This window comes from Stenella coeruleoalba (genome assembly GCF_951394435.1).
Source record: "Stenella coeruleoalba genome assembly, chromosome: 16".
Classification (NCBI taxonomy): Eukaryota; Metazoa; Chordata; class Mammalia; order Artiodactyla; family Delphinidae; genus Stenella; species Stenella coeruleoalba.
Window position 1 is genome coordinate 7,935,717 of NC_137162.1, and position 25,455 is coordinate 7,961,171.

Genomic DNA, 25,455 nt, shown 5'->3' on the forward strand with positions numbered 1-25,455 from the left:
GGGGCCTGGGATGCTTCCAGAGGGAGGCTGCCTGCGGACTCCCACTCCCCCTCTAGGCTTGGTGCAATGAGCTGTTTGTTTGCCGAGGTGGCCCAGGTTATAAGTGGGAAAAGGGGCTGTCATCCCACAGGGGGGCCTGAATTTGTCCTTCGCTCCAGCCTTGGTGGTGGCAGGTTATGCCAGGGCAGACACAGGCCTGTGACATGCAACTCCCCTCTCTGTCCTCCTCCTGTGGACCATGTTTCCCCCCTGATTAGAAAACAGTTACATCAGAGTTCTGGTGGGGCCTGCGTTGGTTGGGGGAGTGCTTTTTGTAAGTCTCTAGGGTACTGTCAGCACACAAACCATGACCGTACCCTTGCCAGGAGAAGAGTCAGCTCCTTACTATTATAAGAAACGGCAGTTATCAATAACCATAGTACTAAAAAAGTGGAAATAATTCTGAAGCTAATACTGAGTGTTCAGCGCAAGCCAGTGACCATGATTTGTCCTTCATGGCGCTAGCACGTCTCAGTGATCTTGTGATGAGTTCTGCTCTTGGGCCCATTTTACAGATGTAAAAACTGAGTCTTACCAAGGTAAGCGACTTGCTCCGAGTGGCACAGTGACTAACAGGCAGCCTGGAATCTGAGCGCTCAACCTCTGTGCTGTCACCTGTCAAATCCCGATCCCTTTTTCCACACCAGGCCTGGTGTTCAGGCTCTGTAGACATCACTCCATCTTCATCTCATAGTGACCTTTGGGGCGGGTACTACATCGATGTTGTTGTATAGGTGGGGAAACTGGAGCTCAGAGAGGCTCAGTGATTTGCCCTAGTCACACAGCCAATAGGTGGTGGACCAGGCACTGGAACCCTGGATGTCTGATTGAGATCTCTTCCTCTTTACCACTGGGCTGCAGCTCCATGCTGGTGCGGGGCTTTGGGGAAGAATATTCTCACCATTAAGGGGCCAAATCAGCTGAGGTCACAAGACAGGGGAGCTGCACAGGCCACGGTTCCACCATCCACCCTCCACCAGCCATGGAGCAGAGGCCACGGCCCCAGCGAGGGCTGCTTGGGAAAGGCTGAGCCACCGCATTGTGGGGGACAGTGCATGGAGCAGCGGTGGGCACCTGACCTGACTCCATGCGTGTCTGGGCTTTGAGCCTTTGGCTTCTTGTCAAGTTGAAAAGCCATGTCTGGGCTTCTCCCCAGGCCTCTAAAAAAGCACAATAACCAATAATTTTTCCATAATTAAATTGTAACGTTGTCATCCTTTCAAATGCAAATGACATATTTGCATTTCCCCTGTTCATCTCGTAATTCATGGCACACCTAGAAAATAGAGAGACAGCCATAAACATTCAGGGCCCTTTTGCTTTGGGTGCAGAGTCATTGCTTCATTCATCAAATGTCCTTGCTTGGGGGCTGGGGTCCCAGGCCTGCCCTCAGGGAGCTCACAGTCTGGGGAAGGGTGTAGAAGTGTTCTGGACAGCTCTAAAACTAGGACTGTATTGATTGATTGACTGATTAATTCATTCAATGAATATTTATTGAGGATCTATTATGTGCATGAAGTTGACATTTAAATTATTCATATTTTGCATTCATTTATTGGTTTTAAAATTGGAAAGTGCCTCGTGATGTGTTCTATAAAAACTCAGCAGACTGACCTTGTGCACTTCTAGGATAAAGATCATCTTATAAATTGAAAATTAGTTGGAGGTTTTGAGCATATGCCCCATGATGTCATGCTGTGAATGAGAGCTAGAACCTGCCCCCCGTGTGTCTCCACCCTGGCTACATAATCATCTGGGGAGGTTTCATAAAGGACCCATTACATTGTCTGGGCCCCACCCCTATAGATTCTGATTTGATAGCTTTGAGGTAGGGCCCTGGGGAAAAGGCATGCTTTTCAAATCCCCAGATGATTTTCATGTGCAGCCATATTGTGAGCCATTGGTCTGTACAAGCAGTTCTTAACCTTAGCTGCACCCTAGAATCTTCTGGGAGTTTTAAAAGTCCCCATGCTCAGGCTGCACCCAGTCCACTAAATCGGCATGTCTGGCGGTGGCAGCCAGCTATCAATATACGTCAAAGCTCCCCGGGTGATTCCAGTGTGCAGCTAAGACTGGGAACCTTTGATCTGCACCCAATTATAATCATAAATGGGTTGGAGACGGCATCACAGAGGATGTGAGGTTGGAGCTGGATTTTGAAGGATGAATAGGAGTTTGCTAGGATCCGCATAGGGGAAGAAGGGGCATTTCCCTGTAGAGAAACCAGCTTGTGTGAAGGTGGCAGAGCAGGAAGGTGAGTGGAAGGTTTGGAATGCAATGTGATTAGAGCAGAGACTGGGAGGCCATGAGGCTGGGAGAAAGGAATGCTGCGAGTCAGACCACTGGCTCTGCCAGAGGAGACCGGGTAGGAAGCAACTGGATCTGTTTTTGTTATGGACATCCCTGCCGGTGATGGCTGGCCTGGAGGGCAAGGCTGGAGGTGGGGAGACCAACAACGAAGGTGTTTCAAAAGCCCTGATGGGAGACAGGGAGCCCCCAGACCAAGGTGGAGGCTGGGGGCTGAAGGGGAGAGTGCCTTCTGGAGACACATTTTATTTTATTCTATTTTATTTTATTATTTTTGGCCGTGCTGCACGGCTTGCTTGCGGGATCTTAGTTCCCCGACCAGGGATCCAAACTGTGCCCCCTGCAGTGGAAGTGCGGAGCCCTAACCACTGGACCCGCCAGGGAGGTCCCTGGAGGCACTTGGTGGGTGGCTTTGAAACATGTCTGTGAGTTCTGTGGCACTCTTCCCATGGAGGGCTGGCACTGATATCCCTGCCCTTGCATTGGGCTGATCTTCTAGGTGCCAGGATGTGGTGGAAGTAACAGAGTGAGGTTCTCCGGGGAGCCCTGACATCTCTAGAAAAATCTGACTGCCCTGAGGCTGCCATGCTGGGAGGAAGCCCTGGCCACGTGAAGAGGCCACGTGTACATGTTGGGTTCTGTCCAACAGACGCAGCTGAGGCCCCAGCTGCTATTAGCACCACCTGCCAGATATGCAAGTGAAGATGCCGCAGGGTGATTCCAGACTCCAGTCCTGAGTCTTCCCAGCTACGGCTCCAGATACTGTGGAGCAGAGACAAGCTGTCCGGATGCCCTGCCTGAGCTCCCGGCCTGTAGAATCCAATCCATGAATACACTGAAGTGATTGCTTTAGGCCACACAGCAATGGTTGCTGGAATAGACCCACTTGGGGAGCAGTCAGGTGCAGGGCGGAGGAGGACGGAGGCGTGAGGCACGCCCGCCTGCTTCTGGATCGTTTTGTACTTGCTGGATCGGAGGGACCGGTGGATGCTGGCTGCAGGTGGAGGAGCTCCTGGTGGCCAATGTCTGCCTCCCTCCCCAAATCATCGCAGCCTCTGGCCTCTCTTCAAAGAGCTCTGCATGTCCCTGCACAGTTGCAGTAATTCCCCCACTAAAGGGAGGATCCCTGCCCAGCAGCCTCAGTATCGCCTGGGGCCTTGTTAGAGATGCAGACCTGGGGCCCCAGCTGCAGTGTAATAAGCTCTCCAGGTGTTTCTGACACTGCCAAGGGCTGGGGAGCCCCGGTTTCCCTTAGTGCGGTGCCTCAGGCTTCCTTGTGATTGGAGTCACCTGGGCTGCTTGTTAAACATCCACGTGCCAGGGCCTTACCTCAAACCCTCTGAGTGTCAGCGTGCGTGTGTGTGTGTGTGTGTGTGTGTGTGTGTGTGTGTCTAGGTGTCAGGGTGTGTGTGCACATGTGCATAGCTTCTCTGAGCTCCCAGGGTGTCTGCCCACTGGTAAGAAGCCCTCTCTATCTGTTGTGTTGAGCTGACAGCTGCCAGGCCCTGTGCTAAGTGCTTTAGTCGGTGATGACAGATGCTGTGAGGTCATTTTCATGGCAGCTTAGCGGTGGACAACAGAATCATCCCCATTACCCAGGCGAGTGAACGGGGATCCTGGGCTCAGGCGCCCCCCAGCCTCTCTGATTAGTAGGGGGCTGATCCGGGATGACTCCAGGGCCCCATGCTTAGCTGTGCTCATGAACTCACAGTATCCCTGACCCAGCAACAATCCCCGGGTAATTGCTTAAGGTAAAGGGCAGGGCCCTTGATTCACACGCCAGTCCTGGAATCCTGCCTCGGCTGGCATCTCCACCCAAACCTCCCCATCCCTCTTGAACACCCCACATCCATTCACAGACTCAACAGAGTGAAACCTCCTTGGGCGCCCTGCAACCATAGAGGAACCGAGAGAGGCCGACCCCAGCAGGTCACCAGGCCTCGTGCTGGGGAGGGTTACTGCCCCTCGGAGCCAGGGACCAAAGCGGTTGGCAGTATCTTGATGCTTGCAGAGGCCAGCAGCCTGGCACTGGGCCAGACCTCAGTGTCCCTTCGCTGTGGACACAGGTGGGCCAACAGAGTGAGATGCAGCACACTGCTGATTCCAGCATGTCACTTTGCTGCTGAAATATGCTGATTTAAGAGAATCAGAGAGAGTGGTTTATTTATTGCCAAAGTCGTTTCAAATGGAATTAGAAACATAAATTGAATTTGCTATGGCTTCGCTTCCTTTTTAACCACCTCCAGAATATAGTGTTTCCATGAACTCTGTGTACAGGCAGAAAACTAGGCTGGTAGAGAAAGCTAGGGAAGCACCTCGGAGTCAGGAAATGCATCAACCTGTTCATTTATTGTTATTAAAGTGACACGAATAAATTATAACCCAGTAGGACTCGCTAGGACTCCAGCTTCCCTGGAGCACTTGTGCATGTAACGGAGGGTCCATCACGCAGAGGTTCTGGGAGCAGGTAGGGCAGGTTCATTATTAGCCCCAAGTTGCAGGAAAGGAAACCAAGGCTCGGACATGAAGGGATATGGCTGGGTCACACCGCCGGGGACGGGAGCCGCCATCGACCCGGGTCACTCTGTTGCACATGCAGGGCACGTTCTCCAATCTGATGATAATATTCATAAAGCCACGACTTTCATCCCTGCCGATCACCCTATGTGATTATATTCGGTCACCATAACCTAGAGTAGGAAGAGGTGTGATTTTGGGCCCCAAACCCCATCCTGAGCTTGCACCAGCGCTATCGGGAGTAGTGGGAGATGAGGGGTAGGGCTGCCAGAAAAAATGGAGGACACGCGGTTACCTTTGCATTGCAGATCAACTACGAATACTTTCTTAGTATATCCCCAATACTGCATGTGACTACTTATGTTAAAAATGTGTTATCTGAAATGCAAATTTCATTAGGTATCCTGTATTGGTGTTTGCTAACTCCTGTATCCTGAGAGGAGGAGACCCTGTTCCTTGTTCCCTTTCAAGCCCCGGACCCTCTCACTGTCCAGAACACCGGGCCCTATTTTCCCGGTCAGCTCTTGAGGGGCAAGGACCCTGCACTGTCAAGCAGCATAGACCCAGGATCACAGAGGGGAGGTGTGAGAGCCAGACGCCCTTTCCTGCGGGACTCTGCAGGTGGATGTGGACTTGGCCCTTCTGGCCATGGCATGGTGGACCTCTTCTTTGCCAGCGTCAGTAGCCTGGCCCCTTTGGAGAGAGAAGTCAGGGTAGGGCCTGGCTTGGCCTTGGGCAAGTCTCTTCACTTTTCCATGTCTCAGTTTCCACATCCGCAAAAGGAGGGTGCTCACGGCCCCCGCTCTCCCAGGTTGTCATGGGGAGCAGATGTGTCAATATTTTGAGATGCTCTTGGTATGGTGTCAGGTACACCCCCAGAGCACTGGACCCAGAGCCCCAGCTGGCTCAGGGGGAGGGGAAGGATGATGCAGGATTATTGGGGGATGCATAGCATCTTTGCTCAGGGAACATTATTTATATGTATTTTAAAAGAAACACGATACCACCTGTTTATCTGCTTATTAAAATTCTGGGCTTGGAGGGATTTTATTAGGACTGGATGGCAATCTCTTTGTGGAGGAAGCATTGCCACTGGTAGGAATGGGCTTAAAGCCCTCTGAGACCCTGGACATCGTTCCAGCCCCAGGATGGTCCCAAGGTCCAGAACCCACGTGGCTGTGAGCCCCCGGGGGTGGAGAGCAGGTCAGAGTGTCCCTGTGTCCCAGCACTGGGCCTGGCCGTTGTGTGAACCCCCCAACATTTATTGACAGAATGGGGGGCACAATGGGTGGTCTGAGTAGAATCTGCGTGGCTTAGAATAAACTCCAGTGCCAAGCACTTCCCTGGAGTGTGGAGGCGAGTGTCCTCCGTGAAGAGTGCCTGCCAGCTCCACTTACGTCTCTTTGACAGCCTGAGACACTACACCAAGTCCCTGGCCCAGGTATTATCGGACATGTACATGTATTTTTTTCTTCTTTAATAAGAGGAAACTTCAGCAGAGATGTTGGAAGGAGAGATGGGGCAGTAGCCTTTATGATAAACTAGGCACAAGAATGGCCATTTATGTGTAATTACTTATAATCCTCACAACGACATTGCAAGGTGGGTTTTATTGTTATTCCCATTTTACTCATGAGGTTAAGTGACTTTCTCAAGGTCACAGAGCCAGCAAGTGGCAGAACTAGAACCTGAACCCAGTCCATCTTGCTCTGCAGGGGCCTCACCCGCCTGGCTCATTTGTGTTTTCCAACCCCTTCCTGTCCCACCCATGGTAGCACAGCTGGACCAAACGGTCCCATCGAGGGTCCTGCAGCTGCAGGTCTCTGGCAACACATGATCTTTTGTTTTCTGAAACCCAGATCCCCCATGAGCCTATCCTCCAGGGACAGGCTGTGTGCCCTGCATTCTTCTGCCTCTGTTTTTCTCTCTCCAGAAATGCAGTTAGATCACCTTGAATGAGATGTTTAATCCTTGGCCAATAAGCCCACACCTGGAGTAGAGGAACCATCAGTAATCATGAGATTTATTGCGTCAAATTCCTGGGTTAGTGGAAGGAATGTTCAGCTCATGGGGAAACCCAAGAAGCTGGTGCCGCCGTGTAAGCCCCACCAGGCCGGAGGAGAGACTCAGCTTCTCCCCTCCCGTGTCTTCCCTGGGGCCCGGGGAGCTGTCAGGGGCCGGCTGCTGTCGTTTTGAACATCTCCTCTTGTCCTGACTGTCAGGATTTGACATGCTCCATCTTGAAGTCTACAAGAATATAAGTTCTTTGAAATCAGACGTGGCGGGTAATTTGGGGGAACATATTTCAACTTCAAGTGGATTATTACCGCGCAAATATTTGGAGAGCTTCATTTTTTCTTTTCACATGGATTAGAGAGGAAAGCTGGTTGCCATGGCGTGTGTTTTAGTTATTTACAAACAGCTGTTCAACCATTTGTTCATTCAACAATTATTTGCTGAGTGCCTACTCTGTGCCGGGCTCTGTGCCAGGCCATGGGGATTGAGACCAGCTGACATTAGTGGCTTCCTGGAGGCCCCCAGCCTGGCCAAGGAGCAGCTCCAGGAAGACCACCACAGTCAGGGCTGGCGGGGTCCTCCTTCCTGATGCTCGAGTGCAGCGTTCGGTGGGGCAGACTGGAGGAAATGATTCAGCAACAGAGCTGGAGCACAGCTCACAGCCCAGCGTGTTGGGTCTTCTTTCTCCCCCCCAAGGAAGAGGCTACGAAAGAGCAGTCAAGAGTCTGGATTCAAACATCTGTCCTTGGGCTTCCCTGGTGGCGCAGTGGTTGAGAGTCCGCCTGCCGATGTGGGGGACGTGGATTCGTGCCCCGGTTCGGTAGGATCCCACATGCCGCGGAGCAGCTGGGCCCGTGAGCCATGGCCGCTGAGCCTGCGCGTCCGGAGCCTGTTGCTCCGCAACGGGAGAGGCCACAGCAGTGAGAGGCCCGCGTACCGCAAAAAAAAAAAAAAAATCTGTCCCTGCCGCTTCCTGGCTGGGTGGCCTTGGGCAAGTTAACCTCCCTGAACCTCTTCCTTAGGAAAGCAGGGATAAGGGTCACACCCACCTCCTGAAGGCATCACGAGGATGAAAGGAAGCAGCAGCCACGGTGCTTCTCGTTCGCTGGCACAGCTAGTTCTGATCACGCTGCTGCCCAGCTCAGAGGTCCTAAGAGCCCTCTCTGCTGCCAGCAGTTCCCCTCCTGCCGTCAGGGCCTTTGCCACCCTCGTCCCCAATCAGGCTGCCCAGCCCAGGGTCTTTCAGCCTGCACGAGGCTGCCCTCAAGCAGACGTGGAACAAACCGCTCCTCAGAATGCTCTGTGCTCGCTGCTCCCTGCCCTGGGCAGTTTGTCCCGCTCTCTGATATGTCTTTCTGCCCTTGGAGTCTCCCTGGTCAATACCCTCTATGCAGGCACACCTTAGGAGGCACACCATCCAGGAAGCCTTCCTGGATTTCCCCTCTTTCACAGCACTTTGCCTGTTCCTCCATGATTCCTTTCACTTTGGCTGATGAGCCCTCCGGGGCAGAGGTTGGGTTTTCCTGATCCTGTGCCCGATGCGTGTGGGCACTCCTGCCACGCTGCCCGGGCCTGCATCGGGGATGTGGACAGTGGTTGCACAGGGTGTGGCGTGCGTGGCCGGACGTGCCTGAGGTCTGAGGCTGGAGGAAGGAGCAGCTGCCTCCACTTGCCAGTCTTTGCCAGCTCAGTGCCCCGGGGCTGGGAGAGGCAGGACTGAGGCCCTTGAGGGGCAGGCGATGCTCCAGGGAGAGAGCTGGTGTCTGGGTCTGCGGCCTTGTTTGTTGATTTGAGGGAGCAGTGACTCATGTTCGCTGGCGGCGCTCGGTGACTGGTTCCCGTTTTGCAAACACCCCTGGGCAGGACGGCTGACCCGAGAGCTAGACTTCCTCCCATAGGACACTGCTTGTGGGCATTCCAAGCGGGCGGCCTTCGCTCTCCTCCTTGGGCTGCACTTTCCTCCTGGCTACAGTGAGTGGAGCTGCCATCTGGGGGGACACAGACAGAGGTGTCCTAGAGTTCATGATCGGGGGAGGCAGGATGGATTGCTAGGCAAGTTCAGGAATCTCAGAACTCTCTACTTGGTCACTCAGACGCTGGGGGGGCTCATCACAACATCCTGCTGCTCCTATAACCTCAGTCCCAGGATGCCGTGCGCAGGCCACAGTGGGGCCTGTGTGGCCAGTGTGGCTCGTGGACCCCAGGCTTGCGAGATGCCCCAGGGAAGAGAAGGTTCTCCATCTAATAGGTTTGGGAAATCCCTTGTGTGGCAGTTCACGTTGTCTAATAACACTTTAAAGGCCCCTGAGAAGTCCTGCGAGAAAGAAGCGTGCTTGACTTTATTTAAACCAGGAGTCAGCCATTTTTTCTGGAAAGGACCAGTTAGTAAATATTTGAGGCTTTGCAGGCTGTTCCTTTCTGTCTCAGCGACTCCACTCAGCTGCTGTCGTGTGGAAGAAGCCGTAGCCAGTACCTAAATCAATGACCCAATAAAGCTTTATTTCCAGATAGGAATTGGGCTGGATGTGGCTTGGGATCCCTGATTTCAACCGTCCTCTCCCTCTGCCCCTCCCCACAGTGATTTATGGGGTGCCTGGCACGTGCCGAGAGCAGGTTTGAGCACAGCTGCTTGTTCCCAAGTCAGGGTGATTATGTTTCAGCAAGAGCATCCACTCTTTAAGCTACTGTGACACCCACAACATGAATAATTCAGGACCGATTTCCCGCAGCGTGGATCGAGCGCAGGGCGTGATTCTGCAGCAGCTCTGGTGGCGCGGACATGGGCAGTGCAGAAAGCCCAGTTTATGACTCATTTAGCCAGCAGATTTGCAGTTATGGAATTCATGACACATTTTAAACCTTTGAAAGGGGACATTTACATTATTTCACATTTTGCACAAAGGGAGGCTTTCTTAACATTTTCAAGTCACCCAGAAGGCACCGCGTGCCTGTTAGCTCCCCAAGGGCTGCGGGTCCTGTGGTACCCTCTTTGGGAACCCCACCTCTTTGGAGTCATTACAGGTGACACAGTACTTCTACAGTCGCAGCTGAGTCTCCCTCACCCCCTCTCAGAACAGCCTCAGGGGGACCCCGGAGCAGAGGTGCGTCCTAGGCCCTGGGCCTCTGGGACCCTCGAGCTCATCTTTGCCACCCATCCATTGCCTTGGCAGGACCGGCTCTTTGCATTTGCGCCACTGCTGGGTCAAGTGCCTTGGAAAAGATTTAAGAAAGTCCCAGTATTGGCTTTTATTTAATTTGCTTTCGTTAAAGTCTGCCAACAGCTAAAGCAAAGAGGAATTGCTTTCCTGAAGTCCTCTGGTCCTCAGTTCAGATGCCCAAAGGGCCTTCCACGGGTGGGGGCAGCAGCTGGCAGGGGAACTCTTAAAAGTCATTGATTGATAAGATATCACTTATATGCAGAATCTAAAAAAAATGAAACAAATGAACTTATTTACAAAACAGAAACGGACTCACAGCCTTCGAAAACAAGCTTATGATTACCAGAGGGGAAGGATGTGGGGGGAGGGATAAATTAGGAGTTTGGGATTAACATATACACACTACTATATACAAAAGAGATGATCAACAAGGACCTACTGTATAGCACAGGGAATGCTACTCAATATTCTGTAATAACCTGTATGGGAAAAGAATCTGAAAAAAAATGGATATGTATATGCATAACTGAATCAGTTTGCTGTACACCTGAAACGAACACAAAATTGTAACTCAACTATACCCTAATATAAAGTAAATAATTAAACTAAAACAAAGAAATGGTGAAATATGAGTAGAATCTGTAGTTGAGCTCATAATAACGTACCAGCGTTGGTTTTTTGGTATCGACAAACAGCCTTTCAGCAAATCTCAATGTATTCCAGAATAAAATTTTACTTAAAAATTCAATGTGTTACAGTAATTACTGAGATTTATATTAAATGATTTCCTACATTAAAAAAAAATCATTGATTGAGCCCCTGAGGTTTGCTGGGATGGTTCCAGGCACCCAGATCCTTTTCTCATGCAATCCTTGCTGCGATCCTGTACACGAGGTTTTGTAGTTCCCATTTTTCAGATGAGGAAACTGAGGCTGAGCACAGTTTAGGCCACGTTCCCAAGGCCACACAGCCAGGGATTGCAGAACCAGGGAGGGAATGCAGACCCCAGGGCCACAGACCCGTGCTGCTCTCTGCACCCTTCTGAGACCAGCCAATGTGTGTGGTGATGCCAGACCAACAGTAATGTCCTGCCAACCCCTCTGTGGACTCGGGGGTCTCAGCCTGGGTTTGTGGCAGATGCCATGCACACAGTGGTCTCCTATAGTAATAATTCCCATGTCTGACCCTGCCTGGCAGAATTCTAAGCACTTCCACGTCGAAGGGACTGCTGACATTTCTACCTGCCCAGCGGCCATCATTCATTCTTCAGGAATGGCCTGAATTTTCCTTTGGGGAACCCCCCTCTTCTACTCAGACCCAGGCCTTCCTCAAATCACAGGGCTTGGTTCAGGAATGAGGATGTGGCCCGAGCCCATCCAGTGAGACCCAAACCTGGGAGTTTAATTGGAAGGAATCCCTTGCTCTGTGGGGGTTGCCAGACTGGTGGAACCAAAGCCTAAAGTTCTGGGAACTTCTTTGTCACCCATGTGGGAGTCTGCTTGAGAATAGAGCCTGCCTGGGTGAAAGCAGAGTGGGAGATGGAGGGAGGTGAATTCCACACATCACTTGAGCACCTGGATCCAGCTGTGCCTGAAGCAGGACCTTAGAGTTTTCCTTTTCTTTATCCAAGATATTTTTTATATTTATTTTTTTTATGTTTGAGCTTGCCTGTTTGGGTTTCTGTCACTTCCTTCCAGTGGAGTCCTGAGTCATAGAGTCTCCACTGAGAGGCACCATTGGAACATGGTTGTTAGGCCAGATTCCAGACACATAGTCAACTTTGCTACTTACTAGCTGTGTAATGACTTTGGGCAAGTGATTCAGTCTCTCTGTGCCTCAGTTTTCTCATCTGTGAAATAGGGATTATGATGGTTCTCTCTCCTCATAGTGCTGTTTAATAAGGATTAAATGAACTGATACAAATAAAGCTCTTAGTATAGGGCTAGGTGCATATTCTGATCATGATAAATATTAACTGCTGTTATCCATTCTCTTTTAAAAAATTATCCTGGTGGTCTGAGAGCAGATATGACCCTTTATATATATATATATATATATATATATTTTTTTTTTTTTTTTGCGGTACACAGGCCTCTCACTCTGTGGCCTCTCCCGCTGCGGAGCACAGGCTCCGGAAGCGCAGGCTCAGCGGCCATGGCTCACGGGCCCAGCCGCTCCGCGGCATGTGGGATCTTTCCGGACCAGGGCACGAACCCGTGTCCCCCCCGTCGGCAGGTGGACTCTCAACCACTGCGCCACCAGGGAAGCCTGACCCTTTATATTTTATAAATGAAATGCCTGAGGCCTTCCTGGGTCCCGGGGATGGAGACTGCAGGGCTTGGACTGACACACAGGCCTTGGGCTGGGTTCAGGGCTGCGTCTCACCCCACCTGTCCCAATGCTCAGGTGGGGCTGCCCCAGGGGCTCCTCTGCCCCTCTGTTCACGCTCCTGTTTCGTGATTCAGAGCCCTTTCCTTGCACAAGCAGTCGCAGGATCCAACGAGGCCTCATGTGTCTCCTGTTCAGACCCAGTCCCCTCATAACCCCCCCTCCCTCTCCTTCACGCAGAAACACAGAGAGAGCCATCCCCGTCTTTCCTCCAGGGCCAGAGGTCAGGGCCAAATCTATCCTACAGTCACTGCTAATGTGTTGGGGCTGGTGATAACTTCCTGTCCCAGGGACCGTAGTTGCACTAAAAAAAAAAATCAAACATTTCCAAAATAATGCATAGAACAGTTTTTGTTTCAACAGTTCAAATAGCATAAAAACTTACAAAATAGAAAGTCCAGGTTTCCTACTTCCCAGCCACCTCCGTCTCACTCCCCAGAGAAAAGCACAGAAAGACAATTCCGTGTCTTTACAGAATTTTTTCCTATGCATCTACTTAACTACACAGTACTGTATTTGCTTGTTTCTCTACTTCAAACAGCTTCTGGAGAACGTTCACATGGGCACACAAAATGGTTCATTTTGTGTATGTGCGTGTTTTAAAAACTTTTTTAAAATTGTGGTAAATTACACAAAAACATAAAAGTTACCATCTGGACCATTTTTAAGTGTACCATTCAGTATTACCAAGTACATTCACATTGCTGGGCAACCATCACCATTATTCAACTCCAGAACTTTTTCTTCCTCCCAAACTGGAGCTCTGTGAATTTGACTCCTCTAGGTACGTCGTATCGGTGGAATCAAGCAATAGTTTTCATTTCTTGACTGCCTCATTTCATTTAGCATATGCCGTCCTCAAGCTTCTTCCACATTGTAGCCTGTATCAGAATTTCCTTCTGTTTAAAGGCTGAATGATGTTCCACTGTCTGGATATATCACATTTTGTTTATTGATTCATTCATAGATGGACATATGTGTTGCTTCCACATTTAGCTACAGTGAATAATGCTGCTATGAACATGGGGGTACAAATATCTCTTTGAGAACTTGCTTTCAAATCTTTTGGATATATATCCAGATGTGGGCTTGCTGGATCATGTAGTAATTATGTTTTTAATTTTTTGAGGAACTGCTGTACTGTTTTTCACAGCAGCTGTAACATTTTACATTCCCACCAACAATGTTCAAGGGTATGGATTTTTCCACATTCTCTTTAACACTTGTTAGTTTCTGCTTTTTGTTTGTTTCTTGGGGATAGTAGCCATCTTGATGAATGTGAGCTGGTTTCTCATTGTAGTTTTGATTTGCACATCCCTAATGACGAATGATGTTCTGTGTGTATTTTTTTTTTTTTTTTGTGGCCACGCTGTGCGGCTTGTAGGATCTCAGTTCCCTGACCAGGGATTGAACCTGGGCTACGGCAGTGAAAGCACTGGATTCTAACCACTAGACTACCAGGGAACTCCTGTATGTATTTTAAAATACATACTTATGAATGTTTTCAAACATACTTGGAAGTAGAAATAATAATACAATGAGCCCCATATAGCCATTACTCAGATGCAACAATTAGTAAGATTTTTGCCCAGTTTGTTTTCCTTGTTTCCTGAAAGATTTCATAGCAAATGCCAGACACCGTGTCTTAACATCACTGCATAATCCAGTGGACATTTCTAAAACTCTGGATCTCTCCTTACATAACTGTGTCACCATCATCCTAAACTTTTCCTTGGTATCACCTACTACCCAGTCCATGATCAAAGTTTCCTGATTGTTGAATGAATACACAGGTTCATTTTTCACAGGACCCCTGAGCCCAGAGACTCTTAACCACACGCCTCTCCTGAAAGGCCAGTGACAATGGGTTAGGAGCACACGCACCAGAGTCAGACACACCAGGTTTAAAGCCCTCTCTGCTCTCGACTGCCTGTGAGGTCTTGGCAAGTTACTTATCCTTGCTGGGCCTTGGTTCGTTCATCTATACAATGGAGATAATCAGAGTGTCCCCCTCTCAGGGTATTAAGTGGGACAAGGGTGTGTAAGGGCCGAGCTCTGCACCTGGCACGTGACGAGCGCTCAAGAAATGAGAGCTGCTGGTGTTGTTGCTATTATTAAATGTAATTTCCAAAAAGACTCCCTCCCGTGGTGGGCGTTCAGGCATCCTGGAGGGCTGGCAGGAACCAGCTCTGTAGTGGGCCCTCCATCACAGCCTGTGGAGGGCGCTCCACCCTCCCGGGGGCTCCCCAGGTCAGGGCTGCTGTTATTCTCTATCTGGGGCAGAAGCGAGCTCCTGTCCACATGCTTGGCTGCACGGGGCTTAAATAAAAAATGATAAAATCTGCCAATGGGAAGGGATGAAATTTTATTGGGAGTTCAAATACTTTTTGTTAAGATTGGTTTTTGCCGTTTCCCCTCTCTCGACCTGCTGGCCTTCTCCTTGGTAATTCAGTAAATGGTTACTTTGGGTGATGACAGGCAAATGGGAGGCAGATGGGGGAGAACAGAGCCCACGGGGGACGCACATTGTCTGAAATGGACTTATCCTAATCGGGTTCAGAGCCAACAACCTTTTAGACTGAAGGAGAATCATGGCAGGCCGAGGCTACAGGCTGCAGCAACGTCTCCTTTAACCTGCACAGTTTTCCAGGTGGGGAAATGGAAGCGGAGAGAGGGAGAGGCTGCCCTGAGTCCACTGCCATTCACTGGTTGAGCAGGGACTGGGGCCGGGGAGTCAGACCATCCCAGCGCCCTGCCTCGGTCACCTACCTAGAGGACAGAGACGGCCACGTCCTAACTGGCTGTGTGAAATCGGATGCTCTGGGATTCAGCTCCCACTCGGGTGAAGTGGAGACGGAATGAGGGGGGATCCAGGCAGCTTGGCACGTCCCCTGCTTCCCTGCAGTGAAGCCAGTGATGACAGGACCTTTCCCTTGCTGATCGCCACCTTATGGTCTGAGCCAAGGTGCGCTGGCTCGGGGCTCCCCTCAGAGGCCTGTGCCTAAACCCAGTGCTCTCTGGCCGTGTGACCGCCAGCAAGCTTCTTCCTGTCTCAGACTCACATCCTCCTCTTCTAGAAAATAGGAAGAACATGAATGCCCACTTCCCAGAGTTGTGGGAAGGTAAATGGGATAATGTAAACCAAACACCTTACATGGCATGTACTGGAAAATCTGCTTCTTTCTCCTTCCCTTCCACCTCCTTCATCCTCCCGATAAGCTGGGATGCTTTTCCTGAGCCCAGTCCATGCTGGGAAGCCAGGATGGAGGCCCCATTTGGGAGGTAATAATTTCTAAGCCTGGTGCAAAGTGGCGGCTGACCCTCCTCCCTCCATGCTGGACCGTCAGGATCTTTTCGTTGTCCTGAAACGGGGGGCTCTCTGTTCTGAGCGGGACCCCTGCAGCACCCACCCACGTGTGGGCTGCCTGCCGGTGGGATGGGGTCTCTGCTTCAGCCGGGCCGTGGGCCCATCAGCCACCCGGGGCTGTGCCCCAGGAGGTTTGGAAGCTTTTCCCATGACCAGGTCTAGGCTGGAGAAGCCCAGTGAGTGTCCTGGTCATTCCCAGGATGCTCTGGGTCCCGAGAGCCACCCGCTTTGTGGAGGTGACCTTTCCTGTCTCTGGTCCCTAAGAATCCAGGTCAGCGGGCCTGGAGACCACACGGGGGTCTGTGCCCTGCTGGTCAGGTTAGCGTTTTGATTCTCCCAGTCCCTGGAAACACGATCGGTGGGGATTTTCCGCCCTCAGGCTTGCTTTTGAATTATTACATGTCATTAACAGATAAAGTGCTCGGGTTTCTAACACATAGCCGTGTTTCTCTCCTCCCTCTTCTCCCTGTGGAACAAACATCAAGAGGCATCGTGCGTGGACTAGTAAGATGAGCTCTGAGCCGCAGCCCCGTCCCTCCCTTCCTGGCTGTGTGGCCTGCGACAGTTCATTGCCTTCCCCGAGGCTCAGGTTTCTCATGGCAAGTTGGAATGACAACGCCTGCTGAGGATGACGTAGCACGTGTGAAGCCCCAGCTGCAGTGGCACAGAGCAAATACTCAGGGCCGGCGAGGCCCCCTCTCTGATGGCTCGTTTGTGATTTGTCGTCTGGATGGAGGAGGTGGGAAGCAGGAGAGGAAGCTCAGGCCGGGGGCAGAGTCGGGGAAGCCCTGCAGAGAAAGGTGCAGCTGAGCCTGTGAGGCCCGAGACAGCAGGGCTTGGGGCGTCCGGATTGTCTAGAAGATGAGTGCAGCTCGGAATGGAGAGAGCGATGGAGCTGGGTGAGGGACGAGTCTTTGAGAGCTCCCTGCTCTCCTTCCTGGCCCTTTGGCCTCGCGGCAGCCACTTAACCGGTGTGGCCAGGTCTAGGAAGTGGTGGCGTCTGGCCTACGAACAGCCGCCCACAGGGCAGGAGTGGGGCGAGGCGAACTGTGAGAAGTGAGCCGGCTTGCGACACCCAGAAGCTGGGGTTTTGCCCACTTGCCTCTCACCTTCAGGTAGGCAAGGCCACAGGACAAGAGCAAGGGTGCCTGGCTGGGGAGGCGAGTGGGGCTGAAGTCCGGCCCACGGTCTGCTGGCCACGCCGTGTACCCTGGGTCGGGGCTGTGTCTGTTCAGAGAGGGGGGGCACCTTCTTCTAAATTACCCCCAGGCTCACCAAGCTCCCAGAAGGGTGGTTTTTCAGATGTGCACAATGGCATGGCATAGCCGCCAGTGGCCTGAGGCCTGGTCTCTCCCTCAGCCTCAGGGCCCAGTTCAAGTACTGGGGCTGCCTCTGCTCCATCTTTCTTTTCTTCCTCTGTCATTCAGGTTTGCAGAGGAGAACAAATGTGGAAAGTGTGACATTGTTACCACCCAGTGAATTTAAATCTTAAAAAAGCATTCTCTTTTCTTATGATGAAAGTAATACCTATTTATTGTAGAAAATTATAAAAACACAAGGAAGTATAAAGGAGATGAAAATCATGTGTAGTCCTGTTACCCAGAGATACATCAAAGTGTTAAAAAGTAGAGGTTTCTTTTATTATTTTCCCTCTATATATTTGAATATGGGAATCATATTGCATATGATTTTGTGTTCTGCTTTTTAAAAAATATTTATTGATTTATTTATTTATTTGGCTACACGGGATCTTAGTTGTGGCATGCGGGATCTTCGTCTCCACGTTCAGGATCTTTTAGTTGTGGCATGCGGGCTCTTAGTTGCAGCATGCAGGATCTGGTTCCCTGACCAGGGATCGGACCCAGGCCCCCTGCCTTGCGAGTGCGGAGTCTTAGCCACTGGACCACCAGGGAAGTCCCGTGTTCTGCTGTTTTAAACTTTATACTATATCTCAAATGTTTTTTCATGTACATAAATGTCCTTCTATGTTGTGTTTTAGTGACTGCACAGTACTCTGTCATTTGAACATGTTGTAACAGATTCAGCCAGCCCAGACGGATTCTAGTTGGGCACTGTTTTAAACAGCAGTGTTGACTGTACATCTTTGTACTTGTCTGATTATTTCTTTTAGGGTAACTTCCAATAAGTGGAGTTATAGGGCTCAAGGGTGTGTAGGCAGTCTGTAAATTGGCCCTCAGTAATCCCCACCTCTGGATATCCCTGTGCTGTGTAACCTCCTCCCCTTGAGAGGGGGCTGAAACCTAGTGACTTGCTTCTAATGAACAGAATACAGTGAAAGTGATAGGATGTGACTTTCAAGATTAGGGTGCCAAAATACTGACTTCTATCTTGCTCAGGCTTCTTACTTGTTTGCTTTGAGCAAAGCAGCCTGCCATGTTGTGAGCTGCACCATGGTGAGGCCCACACGGCGAGGACCTGAAGGAGGCTTCTAGCCAATGGCAAGTGAGGAGCTGAGACCTTGGACCCAATGGCTGGTGAGGAAATGAATCCTTCCAACAACAATGTAAGTGAGCTTAGAAGAGGATTCTCCCACACTTGAGCCTTCAGATGAGACTGGGGCCTTGGCTGGCACCTCGACTGCATCCTTGTGAGGGACCTTGAGACAGAAGCACCCATCCAAGCCATGACTGGACTCTCTCTCTTTTTTTTTTTTTTTTGCATTACGCGGGCCTCTCACTGTTGTGGCCTCTCCCGTTGCGGAGCGCAGGTTCAGCGGCCATGGCTCACGGGCCCAGCCACTCTGCGGCATGTGGGATCTTCCCGGACTGGGGCACGAACCCGTGTCCCCTGCATCGGCAGGTGGACTCTCAACCACTGTGCCACCAGGGAAGCCCCATGACTGGACTCTTGACCCACCGGAGCTGTGAGTTAATGTTTGCTGTTTTAAGCCACTAAGGTTGGAGATGATTTATTATGTGGCAATAAATAACTAGTACAAATAGTATGCACGTCCCTTTTGATGTGTATTTCCTTTGTGCTTTCCAAAAGTTTACCCCAATTCCACCCACCACCCCAGCAGAGGGGAGTTGCTCACAGATTAATTTTCAGCAGGGGTCACTGACTGTACCCCTCCTTCTGATCAGCCTCTGTCTCTAGAGAAGCCAGTCCAGGGAGTGTGGGCAGCTCTCTGATACACAGACTATTTCCAGGGAATTATCTCGGGGTGTGTGTCCTGATATCTTAGCAGAGATTCTGAGAGGGCTGTTAAAAGTAAGGATGTCAAGGAGGGAGCCTTTTCATGCTAATGGACTTCCAGGGCATCTGAACACATCCCAGTAAGCCATTTACCCATCTCCATGGTCCATATCTTTTATTTTTAATTGCAAGAGAACACAATTTGGTTCTTCAGGTTGCATTCACGTGTCCACATTTTTAATTCCTTTCAGAGCCCAGTGTGTTTCTTGCAGTCTCAACAATTCAGGGATTTAATGGAAACTAAGAAAATTCCATGGACCCCCAGAGACAAACTCGGGTCCCCTCGGGTGGTGAACAGAGCTGACAGGAGGCCTAGCAGTGTGCCTCTTTTCCTTCCTCGTGCCCCTTCTTCTGCTGTGACATCCTACAGGGACACATGCAGCCTCCCTTGTCCCCACCCCACTGGGGGCTGGATTGCTCTGAAGGGAACAAATGACTGTCTCCAGGCTCAGTCCCTTCCTTGGGAAAACCTCCCGTGCTCTCCCTGGCCTGCGGTGGGGAGGATTAATGGCCCTCTGCAAGGCTCTAATGGATCCCTAATTGGTTTGCTTCATAAGGGTCTGCTGCCTGGGAAGTTAACTGTGCACTTGGAGAGGCGATAAATGAAGCTCTGCTGCGGGGCTCAGAGATTGGGAGACCTCCTGTACAGACACCAAGGCTGTCCTGAGAGTCCGACCATCCTTAGGAGCCAGTAACTTGGCCATGGGAAGCAAATTAATATTGTTTATGTTTCATTCATCCGCATATTTAAAGGCCTCAAGGAAATAATTCTTTTTTTTTTTTTTTTTTTTTAAGGAAATAATTCTTAATCTTTTCTGGGTCATAGACCGCAACGAGAATTAAAAAACTGCACGTATGCCTGTAGCCCCACTTGCCCGCTGTTTTTTTTATCAGGCGTGGGGTGTGGGTGTTGCAGACTCCCTGAGCCTACTCATGGCTCCCTTGGAAAGTTTACGAACTGACACCAGCTCTTCCCAAGTGGGACATCTTGAAGGTGATTCTTTTGTTCACTTACTCGTGTATCTATTCTCTAATTTACTTAACAAATATTTATTGAGTTCCTACTATGTGCCAAGGAGATTATCTTTCTTTTGCAAAGTTTTGAGACAGCCCTAAAGTGAGAGTAAATTTTTTTAGGAAATAGTAACTATAACTGTACTTATTCAGGCATGAGTTTTCTCTTCCTCTCTAGGTAAAGCCAGGGAGTGAAGGATGGGGGGAAGATATGAGTGAACATTTTCATCCTTTCAGACTGTTATGCGTTTGGCTGTAAAAGGATCAAAAGACGAGTCCTTGTGACAATTCTTCCAGCTTCAAATTTTTCAGAATGAAGAACCTATGAGCCTCTTGTAAAAGCTCAGTCTGTCATGCCTTAGGAGGCTGCCTACCGTCATCTTGTGGAATCTCAAGATGTGGAATCTCAATGCAGAACTTGAGCAAAAATGAGGGGAAAATAAACTGTAGACCAATATTCCTCATACATGCAAAAATTGACAATATTCTATCAAACTGATTTCAACAATATATTAAAAAATAACACATCATGACCTAAAGTGGTTTATCCCAGGAATGCAGGGTTTTCAAAAGTTGAAAATCTACAATTGTAATTCATTCTACCAATAGGTTAAATAAGACATGATCATATCAATGGATTAAGAAAAAGCAGAATTCAAGATCCTGCATCTGTTCTTTTTTTAAAAAATTAATTAATTTATGGCTGCGTTGGGTCTTTGTTGCTGCGTGCAGGCTTTCTCTAGTTGCGGTGAGCAGGGGCTACTCTTCATTGCGGTGGCTTCTCTTGTTGCAGAGAGCAGGGGCTACTCTTCATTGCGCTGGCTTCTCTTGTTGCGGAGTACGGGCTCTAGGTGTGCGGGCTTTAGTAGTTGTGGCAGGTGGGCTCAGTAGTTGTGGCTCACGGGCTCTAGAGCGCAGGCTCAGTAGTTGTGGCGCATGGACTTAGTTTCTCCGTGGCATGTGGATCTTCCCGGACCAGGGCTTGAACCCATGTCCCCTGCATTGGCAGGTGGATTCTTAACCACTGTGCCACCAGGGAAATGCCCCTATATCTGTTCTTGATTAAAACTCTCAGAAACCTAGGACAAGAATTTCCTCACCTGATGAAGTCATCTATGGAAAACCTATGGCTGGCATTATACTCAGTGGTAAAGACAGAACATTTTCCTTCCTGAGTTCAAGAACAAGTCAAGATGTTCACTCTCACCACTTCCATTCAACATCGTAGCCAGTTAAGTAGTCAGTTCTAGCCAGTGCAATAAGGCAAGAAAAAGAATAAATGGCATCCTGATTGGAAAGGAAAAAGTTAAACTGTGTTTATTCTTAAACAACATCCTTGTGTCTGTAGAAAGTCTTATGGAGTCTAAAAAAGAGTTCCTAGAACTAATAGTTGAGTTTAGTTAGGTTACAGGATGCAAGAACAATATATAAACATCATTTTTCCTACATACTAGAAATGAACAAATGGAAATTGAACTATAAAAATTTCCATTTACAATAGGATAAAAATATTAAATGCTTAGGGATTGTATTCGTTTCCTATTGCTATTGTAATAAATTACCACAAACTTAGTGCCTTAAAACAAACAAGGCACATTTTTCGTTTTCCAGTTACAGAGGCTAGAAGTTCAAAATTTGTCTCAGTGGGATAAAATCAAGGTATCAGCAGGGCTGCATTATTTCAGGAGGCCCCAGAGAAGAATCCAGTTCCTTGCCTCTGCAGCTTTTAGAGGCTGCCCAGTTCCTTGGCTCATGGCCTCCCATGACATTGATCTCTGACTCCTTCATCGCATCTCCATCTCTGACTCTGACCTTCCTGCTTCCCTTTTATAAGGATCCTTGTGGTTACGTTGAGCCCATGTGGATAACCCGGAATGATCTCCCTGTCACAAGAGCCTTTACTTAATCACATCTGCAAAGTCCCATTTACCATGTAAGGTGACATATTTGCAGGTTTCAGAGACTGGGACATGGACATCTTTGGGGGCCAGCATTTTGCCTACCACATCTGCTCTTTGACCCCCAGAGATTCACATTCATCTCACATGCAAAATGTGTTTACCCCATCTCAACATCACCAAAGTTCCAAACACTATATAGCACCAAATCTCATGTAAATCTCATCAGTTCAGAAGTTCCAAATCTCATGATCTAAGTCATCTAAGTTAAGTGTGGGTGAGACTCTGGGTGTGATCCATCCTGGAGGAAAAATATCTCTCTCCATCTGTGGACCTGTGAAACAAGAAAACATGGTATCTGCTCCCTAAATACAATGGGGAGGAGGGAGAAAAGCATAGGATACCAATTAAAGACATTTCTGTTCAAAAGGGAGAAAAGAAAAGGAAAAGAAGAAATCTCTAGTTCCAAGCAATTTCAAAAACCAACCGGGCAAACTCCATCAGGTTTCACGACCTATGAATAATTTTCTGTAGCTCTCGGCTCTGCCCTTTGGTCTTGCGGCTCCAGCGTCTGGGCTCAAGGCTCTGTCTTCAGAGTTATCCTTTGTCATGAAAGGTAGCATGTGTTGGAAGCTGGGGAGTTTTATCAGTCTGCTTCCTGCCTGCAGAATTTGGGGAGCCTGACATCCTTCTTTCATTTTGTCCTTTATCTGTCCCTTTCAGTCTAAGATGGCTCTTTCTGTTGGTATAAAATTCTTAACAACCTTGTGGTTCTCCTATGCACATCACAGGGACTCACTCCGCTAGACCTGGCTCCTCCACATGTCTTTCCTAGATAATATCATCTCTATTTTTGGCCTCTGCTGAGATGGCTGTGGGAATACATGAGTCACAAACAGAGTCTCTTTAAAGAACTCTCTGTGTGACAGAATACTGTGAATTTTTGCTCCTTTCAAGGCCCAAGCAAAAGGTTGTCCAGTTATACCCTCCTTTCTCTCTGGAGCATGTTTTTTCCTGACAGCAAATTTCCCAATTTTAGTGTCTTTTTTAAAAAAACTTATATTTATTTACTTAATTTTGCACAGGCTTCTCTCTAGCTGTGGTGCGCAGGCTCAGTAGTTGTGGCGTGCGGGCTCAGTAGTTGTGGTGTGAGGGCTCCAGAGCACATAGGCTCTGTAGTTGTGGCATGCGGGCTCTCTAGTTGTGGCATGCAGGCTCTCTAGTTGTGGCGTGCGGGCTCAGTAGTTGTGGTGCGTGGGCTTAGTTGCCCTGCGGCATGTGGGATCTTAGTTCCCTGACCAGGGATTGAACCGGTGTCCCCAGCATTGCAAGACCAATTCTTAACCACTGGACCACCAGGGAAGTCCTGCTCATTTTAGTGTCTTTTGCAATCTGAAGAGACTGATAATTTTCCAGCTCTTCAAGTTTTGGCTCCCTTTTGCTTAACATTTCTTCCCTCAATCACTCTTTCCTCTTGCATTTTAATATCAGCAGCGAGGAGAAACAAGGCTGCCCTTTCAAATACTTTGTTTAGAAATCTACTCAAATAGATAAGCCAGATTTCTTGTTTATAAGCTTTGCTTCCTGCATAACCACAGGACACAATTTAGCTAAGCTTTCTGCCACTGTATAGGCAGAAATGATCCCCTTTCTCTAGCTTCCATTAACATATCCCTCATTTTCTTCTGAACCCCCATCAGCTGCACTTTTAACATCCATGTTTCAGGTAACAGTCTGTTTGTAATATTTAGGGGTTCTCTAAGACAATATAGGTTTTCTCTACCATACCCCTCAGTTCCTTCTGAGTCCTTACCAGTAGGGTCTTTAACATCCACGTTTCTAGGCTTTTTCTATAATGCTCCTCAAAAGTCTTCTACTGCTTTTCCACTGCCCAATTCCAAAGCCACTTCCAAAAATTTTAAGTATTGTTGACAGCAGTACTCCACTTCTGTCACCAAAATCCATATTTGCTTCCTATTGCTGCTGTAACAAATTACTACAAACTTAGTGGCTTAAAGTAACACAAATTTATTATCGTATAGTTCTACAGGTCAGAAGTCCCAAATTAGTCTCAGTAGGCTAAAATCAAGGTGTCATCAGGGCTGGTCCTTCTGGATGCTCTAGGAAAGAATGCTCCTTGCCTTTCCAGTTTTTAGAGGCTGCCTTCATTCCTTGTGGCCCACGGCCCTACATCTCTATCTTTGCTTCCAATGTCACATCTTCATCTTTCTGACCCTGACTCTCCTGCCTCCCTCTTATATGTGATATTGGGCCCACACAGGTAATTCAGGATAACCTCCTCGCTGCAAGATTCTTAACTTAATCACATCTGCAAAATCCTTTATCGTGTAATGTAACATATTCACAGGTTCTGAAGATTATGATGTAGGCATCTTGGGGCACTGGCATTATTCTGCCTATCATGGGGTAAGTCTGACAAAAGATGGGAAAGACCTGTACGTTGAAAACTGTTCAGAGAAATTTTAAGTGATCAAAATAAATAGAAAGAAATACCATGTTTGTAGACTGGAAAACTCAATATTGTTGAAATGTCAATTCTTCCCAAATTGATCTATAGATTCAACTCAATAAGAATCTCAGCAGGATTTCCATAGGAATGAATAAGCTGACTCTTATTTGGAATTTATAGAGAAATGCAATTCATATAGAATAGCCAAAACAACTTAAAAAAAAAGAACAGATTTGGAGAACTTACGCTAGCAGACTTAAAGATTTATTACAGAGCTCTAATAATCTGAACAGTGTGGTATTGGCATAAAAACAGACATAAAGGTCAATGGAAAAGAATAGAGAATCCGGAAATAGGCCCATACCTATATTGTCAATTGATTTTCAACACAGGGGAAAAGGCAACTCAGGGTAGAAAAGATAGTCTTTTCAACAAATGCTGATGGTATAATCAAATATCCATAAGTAAAAGAAAAGAAAAGAAACACAATTCATTCCATATACCACATAGAATATTAAAAGTGATCCTAAGTGTAAAAGCTACAATTTATGAAACCTCAAGATGGAAACACAGAGGAAGTTTTTGCAATCTTGGGCTATAGGTAGAGATTTCTTAGCTACGACGCGCAGCCTGGGCTGGCGTGTTGATCCCTCCTCCTCTTGCTGTGCTCATTATTCCTGGACCCACAAGAGCTATTGTGTAACTGTGAGCAAGAGGCTAAGAAATGACGATTTCTTAGTCACTGAACCGACGTCGGGCTACCTCCCTTCAGACTTCTCGTTAATGTGAGACGATAAACCCCTGTTTCTTTAAGTCACTATGAGTCAGACTTTCTGTTACTTGCAGCTTTGGGTTACGCCACCTTTCAGATGTGTCTTAACTACCCATCCCTAGATGACTCCTTCCCCAGGGTGAGACGCACTTGTTCCTCTAGGCCGTGGGGGACACTGCTCAGTCACCGTGTCAGCCCCTTCTCACACCCACCTAGGACCCCCGGGCCTGTCCCTGTGAGACCCACGTCCCCAAGGAGTGACCTGGCAGGGGCAGGTTAGGCAGCCAGCCGCG

At 48.8% G+C, this 25,455-nt stretch overlaps 1 long non-coding RNA gene across 2 annotated transcripts in view; it reads left to right on the top strand.

The window, feature by feature from the left end:
• The window catches only part of LOC307175271, a 119,842-nt gene that overhangs the window by 79,037 nt on the left and 15,350 nt on the right, over positions 1-25,455 (top strand). The window lies entirely within an intron of this gene.